Genomic DNA, 9708 nt, shown 5'->3' on the forward strand with positions numbered 1-9708 from the left:
CACAATAGATAATTTGTATAAATTGCCCAAGATCACATAACCAGCCCAAGAATCTAGTCATCTGACTCTACTCAGGACACTTTCCTTCTATTGTTTGGAATTTCTGCTTTAAAGAAAAGATTTATCAGTTTGGTGAGGAATAAAATGTGATGATATTTTCAAAAACGGTGCAAGGAACACACATCACATTGTGGAAAAGACAGTCTCTTCAATAAATGATACTGGAAAACTGGATATACATATGTGGAAGAATGAAACTAGACCTCTATCTCTCACCATATACAAAAATCAAACCAAAATGAATTGAAGAATTAAATCTAAGACCTCAAACTATAAAACTGCTACAAGAAAACATTGGGAAACATTTTCAGGACATTGGTCTGGACAAAAATTTCTTGAGTTATATGCCACAACCACACATAACCAAAGCAAAAATGGCAAATTGGATCACATCAAGTTAAAAAGCTTCTGCACAGCAAAGGAAATAATCCACAAAGTGAAGAGATAACCCACAGAATGGGAGAAAATATTTCCAAACTACTCATCTGACAAAATATTAATAACCAGAATATATCAGGAGCTCAGACAACTCTACAGGAAAAATTCTAATAATCTAACAGTTAAAAATAGACAAAAGATTTGTATAGATATTTCTCAAAAGAAGACATACAAATGGCAAACAGACATAGGAAGAGGTGTTTAACATCACTGATCATCAGAGAAATGCAAATCAAAACTACAATGAGATATCTCACCCTAGTTAAAATGGATTTTATGCAAAAGACAGGCAATAAAAAATGCTGGCAAGAAAATGCAGAAAGGGGGATTCTCGTACACTGTTGGTGGGAGTAAAAATTAGTACGACCACTATGGAGATCAGTTTGAAGGTTCTTCAAAAACTAAAAATTAAAAATAGAGCTAATACATGATTCAGCAATCTCATTGCTAGGTACATACCCAAAAGAAAGAAATTAGTATATCAGAGATATCTGCATTCTCATGTTTGTTGCAGCTTTGTTCACCGTAGCCAAGATTTGGAAGCAACCTAAGTGTCCATCAACAGATGAATGGATAAAGAAAATGTGGTACTTACACACAATGGCATACTATTTAGACATAAAAAAGAATGAGATTAAGACATTTGCAACAACATGGATGGAACTGTTAAGTGAAAAAAAGCCAGGCACAGAAAGACAAACATCACATGTTCTTACTTGTTTGTGGGATCTAAAAATCAAAACAGTTGAAACCATGAAGATAGAGAGTAGAATGATGGTTACCAGTGGCTGAGTAGGGTAGTTATAAGGTGGGGATGATTAAGACATACAAAATTAGAATGAATTAATATGCCTTAGTGTTTAATAACACAACAGGATGACTACAGTCAATAATAATTTAATTGCACATTTTAAAATAACTGAAAGACTATAATTAGATTGTAATACAAAGAATAAATGCTCGAGGTGACAGATACCTCATTTTCCATCATGGGATTATTACACATTGCATGCCTGCACTAAAACATCTCATGTATCCCATAAATATATACACCTACTATATACCCACAAAAATAAGAAAATTATACTTAAAAAAATTTCTAAGACATGAGCATTAGCTAAAGCATCACCCACTCAAATGGAGAAGGATTACACACAATGAGGTGCCATCTTTACTGTTCTCCCCAAATTTACCTATAGAAAACCATTTCAGTGTCTGTGGAAACATCTGCTTCTTTCCTTACTTGAGATGCACACTCCCCTGTTCCCTGCTTCTGCAAATTGCTAGGCCTTCAAAACTCAACATGAACCCTATACCACTCCTCAAAGTAGTCCTGCTTGATCACTTGATACCTCTTCTCTCACCAAAATAGAGGCAACAGAAGAAAGGTAAAAAAATGAGTGTTTTAAAGTCAAACAAATCTGGATTCAAAACTACTCTTTACAGGCTTTTGTGTTACTTATCCATGAGGTGAGATCATATATACTCATATAATGTTTAGCATTAAAACAAAATGAAATCTTTATAGCATTTATAGACAAACTCAGAGCTTCACAAAGAGTATTCTGAGCCTTTTGGTAGTCTAACAATGGATTTTATTTGTCATAAGTCTCTTCAATATTTGGAATAGCCAGGCAGAGCTTGAGGCAAGTGGGGTGGCCAAAGTCTGCCAGGCTCACCACCTCTAGCTATGAACAGCTCCTTGGTTCCCACAAGAGATAATAGAATGTTCTAGTACTTGCTGCTTTACCCAACATGCTGAGCACAGCGAAGAGGGTTCTCTACTACCAGGTCATCTACATCAGCTACCATCCATCATGGATAAGACAAAAGCCCAAAGCTGCAAAAGGTAATCCGAGGTTCTGGATTAAAAGTGTCATATGCCCTTGCTTTGTCATATTTCTTGTGCTCTTATGTTATTATCTTCCATCGGTGTAGCAGTTTCTTCTTCTGATGTTTTGGATTTGCTTTTTTAGGGAATGATGTTTTTTTTTGAAGATATATCTACGGTGTTGGTTGGGTAGGACACTTCAGCTGTGATTCTGAGTATGTGCAGTAGTTTAGTCTTTGTATGATTTCTTTGGCTGTACACAGCATCAGCACTGTCTGGGAGTTCCTCAGGATGGCACAGGCTATGGTTGTTAATGTTGTCTGTAGTGCAGTTTTGTTGAGATAGGAACCCCAGGTGAACTTGTCCTTGAGCCCCAGTGGTGGTGGCAGCATGCTAAGCATGCCTGTCCTTGGGCCCCTCAGTGGCATACACAAGCACCAATATTACTGAGTCCAAATAGGCCAATTCTTGGGCCTTAGGTGGCTGCTCAGGTGCTGGCAGTGGTAACAATGACCAGGCAGGAGGGTGGATCCTTCAGCCCCTAGGCAGCATGTATGATGTGAGTGATGGCTGTAGTAGTGATAGGATAACCAATGGGCTCCCAAGGGGCACATGCTGGTGTTAGAATTGCTTCGACAGGCTAAGTGTGTCAGTATCAAGGCCTCTAGGTGGCAGATGTAGGTGGGTATTGGCTATAATGGTAGCAGTAGCCTAAGTGGACCCATCCTCAAGCTCCCAGGAGAAGTGCACAGATACCAATAGTGGTAGATGGAGGGAGCAATATCCAGGTTCCTGGAAATTGTGTTCAGTCACTGAGGAACAGGGCGAGTGCCACTCCAGATAAACCCATCTTTGGGTCCCCTAGTGGTGCACACAGGCACAGGCTATGGTAAGCAGGATGGTTATTATTCCCAGGTTCCCCAGAGGACTGCTTGGGTGGCAGCAGCAACAGCTGCAGTGAGAGTCCAGCTCAGGGCACAGGCAAGTGCATGTGGCCTTGCTGCTGGGGAAACAAGAGTTGCTACTGGTGATGGTAGCCACAGGCAAGCAGCAGTCAGGCTCTAAGGAATGCATGCTTCAGCCCCCATAATAATGGTAGCCTTGATGGCGGCAGTGATAGCTGCAGAAAGAGCCATTCCTCAGTGTGCAGCATCCCTGCTGCTGGGGGTAATGGGGTTGCTGCCAGTTGTGAACACCTTTTCCCCCAGCAGCAGCAGTGTCAGCAGTTGTGGGCTCAGAGAGCTTTTCCTCAGAGCATGTGCAAGCGCACTGAAGCTCTATTATTGGTGAGGACTAGGTTCCTGTCAGTGGCAACAGCCCCAGGCAGGCAGATTTTAAGCTCTGATAAGTGCATGTTTGTCCCAAGGAGAGCTTTCCCAATGCACTGCACCACACCACTCATTTTCCAGGGCACAACACACTGTGTGTGCTAGAGTGCTGGAAACTGCACTGCTCCACTGAGTCCAACCAGTGTTACACTGCTGCAGACCTCCAGGTAGATAAAGGAGTATGTCCATGTGGCTCCAAGGATGTGTAGATGCAAGGCTGCTGGGTCCCAGGGCAGAATGCAGGCAATTAAGGGCTAGGATCTCAAAATGGCATTGTGCTGCAGCTGCTAGGACTCGAGAGATTGTCTGGGACCTAGTGTGAGCTCCTCCTCCTCCTCTGAGTACTGCTGGTACTCAGATATCAGGTCATTCATGTTGCTCTTGGCCTCAGTGAACTCCATCCCTGAGTCCATGCCCTCACTGATGTGCTAGTGCAGGAAGACCTTGTGCCTGAACGTAGCTCTGAACTTCTCTAAAACACATTTAAAGAGCTCCTGGATGGCCATGTTTTTGCTGATGAAGGTGGCCGACATTTTTAGCCCCTGGGGTGAGACATCACAGACGGCTGTTTTTACATTATGAGGGAGCCAGTCAGCAAAGTAGCTGTTGTTCTTGTTTTGAATATTGAACATTTGCTCATCCACCTCCCTCATGAACATGAGACCTCTGAAAATGGCAGCCACCATTAGGTAGCTGTCATGATGGGGGTCACAGGCAGCCATCATATCCTTAGCATCAAACATCTGCTAGGTGAGCTCAACCACAGTCAGGAACTGGTACTGTTGGCTGCCCGGGCTGGTCAGTGGGGCAAAGCCAGGCATGAAGAAGTGCAGCCAGAGAAATGGGACCATGTTCACCGCCAGCATTCAGCTGGCCTGGGAAGCACAGGCACATGGTGACCCCATTCATGGTATTAGACACCAGGTGATTCAGGTCACCACAAGTGGGTGTGGGCAGTTTCAGAGTTCTGGCACAGATGTTATACAGAACTTCATATCAATGCAAAATGTCTCATCTGTATTTTCTATGAGCTGGTGGACTGAGAGGGTGGCATTGTAGGGCTCCACCACAGTGTCTGACACCTTGGGCCAGAGCAGGACACTGAATGTGTTTATGATCCTGTCTGGGTACTCCTCCCAGATTTTACTGATGAGAAGGGTATCCATACCAGACTCAGTCCCCCCACCCAGGAAGTAGCTCAGTTGGAAACTCTACAGGCAGTCACAGCTCTCAGCCTCCTTCCTCAATACGTCCATCACTGACTCCATCAGCTCCACACCTCTGTGTAGTGCCCCTTGGCCCAGTTGTTCCCAGCCCCACACTGACTGAAGATGAAGTTGTCTGGCCTGAAGATCCGCCCAAAGGGCCCCTAGTGCACAGTGTCCATAGTGCCTGACTCCAGATCCATAAGCACAGCACAATGCATGTACCTGCCACTGCTGGCCTCATTGTAGTACACATTGATGTGCTCCAGCTGCAGATTGCTGGCCTCATAGGAGGTGCCAGCTGAGTCGATGGCATGTTCATCAGAGATCACCACCCAGAACTTGGTGCTAATCTGGTTCCTGCACTACGCAGTCTGTGTGAGCATGATCCCCATCATGGCCAAGGTGGGACTAGGGCAGCAGTCCATGGTGGAAATGTAGACCACTGGGGATCTCTCATTTATCCTTTCCCCACCCTGGTGAGCTTCTCTGGGACCCCAGCTATTCAAAAGCTGAGTTGGGATGCTTTGCTTCCTTCTCTGTCCGTGGCTTGGGTGTTTTCTGTAATTTCTCTATTGAATTTCAGTGTTCTTTCTTAGATGTCTTCTTAGAAGTTACCTGCTTTCTATTTTGGTTATTCTTTGTGGACTAGGTAAGCACCAGATGCCTCTAGTCAGCCATCCTGAATTCCTTCTTGCCAAAATAATTTAATGAGAAATTACACAGGGTTTTTAGTTTTCTTTTTTCTTTTCTTACTGAATCTAGAAATTTAAAGAAATTTCTACTAGAATAATGGCTGACAACAAGACAATAAAACAGATAACTCAATGACTACACATCACAAGGAATATAATTTGTGAAAAAAATAGTTTGAAAAAATTTATAAACAAATGACAGCAGCATCCATCCCTCACCAAGCAATAACAGCAATCCCTAAGAAGAAAGGAGAATTTGATTACCAGAGTTACACAATACAATAGTGAAAATGTCCAATTTTCAATTTGAAATTGTAAAGCATACAAACAAACAGGAAAATTAGGCCCATTCACTCAAAAAAGAAAAGAATTAAGAGAAACTATCCCTGAGGAAGCTAAGACATTGGGTATACTAGAGAAAGGCTTCAAATTAACTTCCTTAAATACAATCAAAAAGCTGAGTGAACCAGGAACAAAGAACTACAGAAAATCAGGAGAACTATGTATAAACAATCATGGACTATGAATAAAAATGTAGAAATTATTAAAAGTAACCAAATAGAATTTGTGGTACTAAAAAAGAAATAGCTGAAGTGAAAATTTCACTAGATGGTTTCAACAGCAGATTGGAGCAGACAGAAGAACAGGTGAACTAAAAGATAGGGCAATTGAAAGTGCCCAATCAAAGGAGCAGTTAGAAGAAATAATGAATAAAGGTAAACAAAGTATAAGGGGGCCTGTGATGTACTATCAAGCAGACTAATATATATATTTCAGGAGTCTCAGAAGAGCAAAATAAATAGGATGAGATAGAGAAACACAAAGAAAGAGAGAAAAAGAGATAGCTTATTTGAAGAAAGTAATAGTAGAAAACTTCCACATCTCATGAAAAATATAAATCTACACTTCTGAGATGTTCAACATTCCAAGCATGCTGTACTCAAAAAAAAAAAAAACCACACTGAGATATCATGAAATTTTTGAAATACAAAGAGGAAATATTGAAAGCAGCGAGAAAGAAGTGCCATCTCAGGTTCAAGAAATCCTCAATATAAAGACAAGTTTCCCAACAGAACCATAGAAGTCAGAAAGCAATGGGATGATATATGTAAAGTGCTGAGAGAGAGAGAGAGAGAGAGAGAGAGAGAGAGAGAGAGAGAGAGAGAAATAAAAGCCAGCTAAGCATTCCATATCTGACAAAACTATCCTTCAAAACTGAAGGTGAAATTAAGACATTTCCAGCTTTTTTTTTTTAAAAAAATGAGAGTTTCTCATCAGTATCTTTCCTATAAGAAAAGCTAACAGAGGGTGGTTGTCAAGATGGCCAAATAGAAACAGCTTTGGTCTGCAGCTCCCAGTGAGATCAACACACAAGGCAGGTGATTACTGCATTTCCAACTCATCACATTGGGACTGGTTAGACAGTGGGTGCAGCCCACAGAGGGCAAGCTGAAGCAGGGTGCGGTGTCACCTGACCTGGGAAACCCAAGGGTTGAGGAACTTCCTTCCCTAGCAAAGGGAAGCTGTGAGAGACTGTGAGGAACAGTGCATTATGGCCCAGATACTATGCTTTTTCCATGGTCTTTACAAATTGCAGACCAGGAGATTCCCTCGGGTGCCTACACCACCAGGGACCTAATTTTCAAGCACAAAACTGGACAGCCATTTAGACAGACACTGAACTCACTGCAGAAGTTTTTTTTTCATACCCCAGTGGCTCCTGGAGCACCAGCAAGACAGAACCATTCACTCCCATGGAAAGCGGGCTGAAGCCAGGGAGCCAAGTGGTCTAGCTCAGTGGCTCCCACCCCCAAAAAGCCCAGCAAGCTAAGATCCACTGGCTTGAAATTCTCACTTCCAGCACGGCAGTCTGAAGTTGTTCTGGGATGTTCAAGCTTGATGTGGGGAGGGGCATCTACCATTATTGAGGCTAGAATAGGTATTTTTCTCCTGAAAGTATAAACAAAGCCACCAGAAAGTTCAGACTGGGTTGGAGCCCACTGTAGCTTGGCCAAGCAGCTATAGCCAGAATGCCTCTCTACATTACTCCTCTCTTGTCAGGGCATCTCTGAAAGACAGGCAGCAGCTCCCTTCAAGGCCTTATAGATAAAACTCCTGCTGGGCGTGGTGGCTTACGTCTGCTATCCCAGCACTTTGGGAAGCCGAGGTGGGTGGATCACGAGGTCAAGAGATCGAGACCATCCTGGTCCACATGGTGAAACCCCGTCTCTACTAAAATTACAAAAAATTAGCTGGGCACGGTGATGTGTGCCTGTAATCCCAGCTACTCAGGAGGCTGAGGCAGGAGAATTGCCTCAACCCAGGAGGCAGAGGTTGTGGTGAGCCGAGATCACGCCATTGAGCTCCAGCCTGGGTAACAATAGTGAAACTCTGTCTCAAAAATAAAACAAAAACTCACATCTCTCTGGAACAGAGCACCTGGGGGAAGTGGTGGCTGTGGGCACAGCTTCAGCAGACTTAAATGTTCCTACCTGCTGGCTATGAAGAGAGCAGCAAATCTCCCAGCACAGAGCTTGAGCTCTGCTAGGGACAGACTGCCTCCTCAAATGGGTCTGTGAACCCCATTTCTCCTGACAGGGAGACACCTCCAGCAGGGTTCGACAAACACTTCATACAAAAGACCTCTGGCTGGCATCTGGTGGGTGACCCTATGAGATAAAGCTTCCAGAGGAAAAAACAGGCAGCAATCTTTGCTGTTCTGCAGCCTCTGCTGATGATACCTATGCAAACAGAGTCTGGAGTAGACCTCCAGCGAACTCCAGCAGACTGACAGAAGAGGGGCCTGACTGCTAGAAGAAAAAATAACAGAAAAAATAGCACCTTCATCAACAAAAAGGGCATCCATACAAGAACCCCATCTGAAGGTCACCAACCTCAAAGATCAAAGGTAGATAAATCCACAAAGATGAGGAAAAACCAGTGCAAAAAGGCTGAAAATTCCAAAAACCAGAATGTCTCTTCTCCTCCAAAGGAAAACAACTCTTCACCAGCAAGGGAACAAAACTGTACAGAGAATGAGTTTGATTAATTAATAGAAGTAGGCTTCAGAAGGTGGGTAATAACAAACTCCTCCGAGCTAAAGGAGCATGTTCTAAGCCAAAGCAGGGAAGCTAAGAAGTTTGAAGAAGTTAGAAGAGTTGCTAACTAGAATATTCTTTTTAGAGGAGAATATAAATGACCTGATGGAGCTGAAAAACAAAAATGAGAACTTCATGAAGAATACTCAAGAATCAACAGCTGAAGTTGAAGAAAAGATATCAGAGATTGAAGATCAACTTAATGAAATAAAGCTTAAAAACAAGATTAGAGAAAAAAGAATGAAAATGCCATCAAGAAATATGGGACTATGTGAAAAGACAAACCTAGATTTGATTGATGTACCTGAGAGTGATGGAGAGAATGGAACCAAGTTGTAAACCAATCTTCAGAATATCATCCAGGATAACTTCCCCAATGTAGCAAGACAGGCCAACATTCAAATTCAGAATATACAGAGAACACCACAAAGATACTCCACGAGAAGAGCAAACCCATGGCACATAATCATCAGATTCACCAAGGTTGAAATAAAGGAAAAAATGTTAAGGGTAGCCAGAGAGAAAGGCCGAGTTAAACACAAAGGGAAGCCTATCAGAATAACAGTAGATGCCTCTTCAGAAACCTTGCAAGCCAGAAAAGAGTGGGGGCCAATATTTAACATTCTTAAAGAAAAAAATTTTCAACCCAGAATTTCATATCCAGCCAAACTAATCTTCATAAGCAAAGAAGAAATAGAATCCTTTACAGACAAGCAAATGCTGAAAGATTTAGTCACCACTAGACTTACCTTACAAGAGCTCTTGAAGGAAGCACAAAATATGGAAAGGAAAAACCAGTACCAGCCTCTGCAAAAACAAACAAAATTGTAAAGACCATTGACACTTTGAAGAAACTGCATCACCTAACAGGCAAAATAACCAGCTAGCATCATAATGACATGATCGAATTCACACATAACCATATTAACCTTAAATATAAATTGGCAAAATGCCCCAATTAAGAGGCACAGACTGACAAATTGAATACAGAGTAAAGACCCATTGGTGTGCTGGATTCAGGAGACCCAGCTCACATGCAAAAAACACACATAG

At 42.4% G+C, this 9708-nt stretch overlaps 1 pseudogene across 1 annotated transcript; it reads right to left on the minus strand.

The window, feature by feature from the left end:
• Positions 1–1379: 1379 nt before the first annotated feature.
• On the minus strand, positions 1380–5860 carry LOC108593112 (tubulin beta-8 chain pseudogene; annotated as a pseudogene). The gene has a single exon (XR_013522680.1). The product of XR_013522680.1 is annotated as a tubulin beta-8 chain pseudogene (transcript).
• Between the last annotated feature and the right edge of the window lie 3848 nt (positions 5861–9708).

The sequence above is a fragment of the Callithrix jacchus genome, chromosome 9 (genome assembly GCF_049354715.1).
Source record: "Callithrix jacchus isolate 240 chromosome 9, calJac240_pri, whole genome shotgun sequence".
Taxonomy (NCBI): Eukaryota; Metazoa; Chordata; class Mammalia; order Primates; family Cebidae; genus Callithrix; species Callithrix jacchus.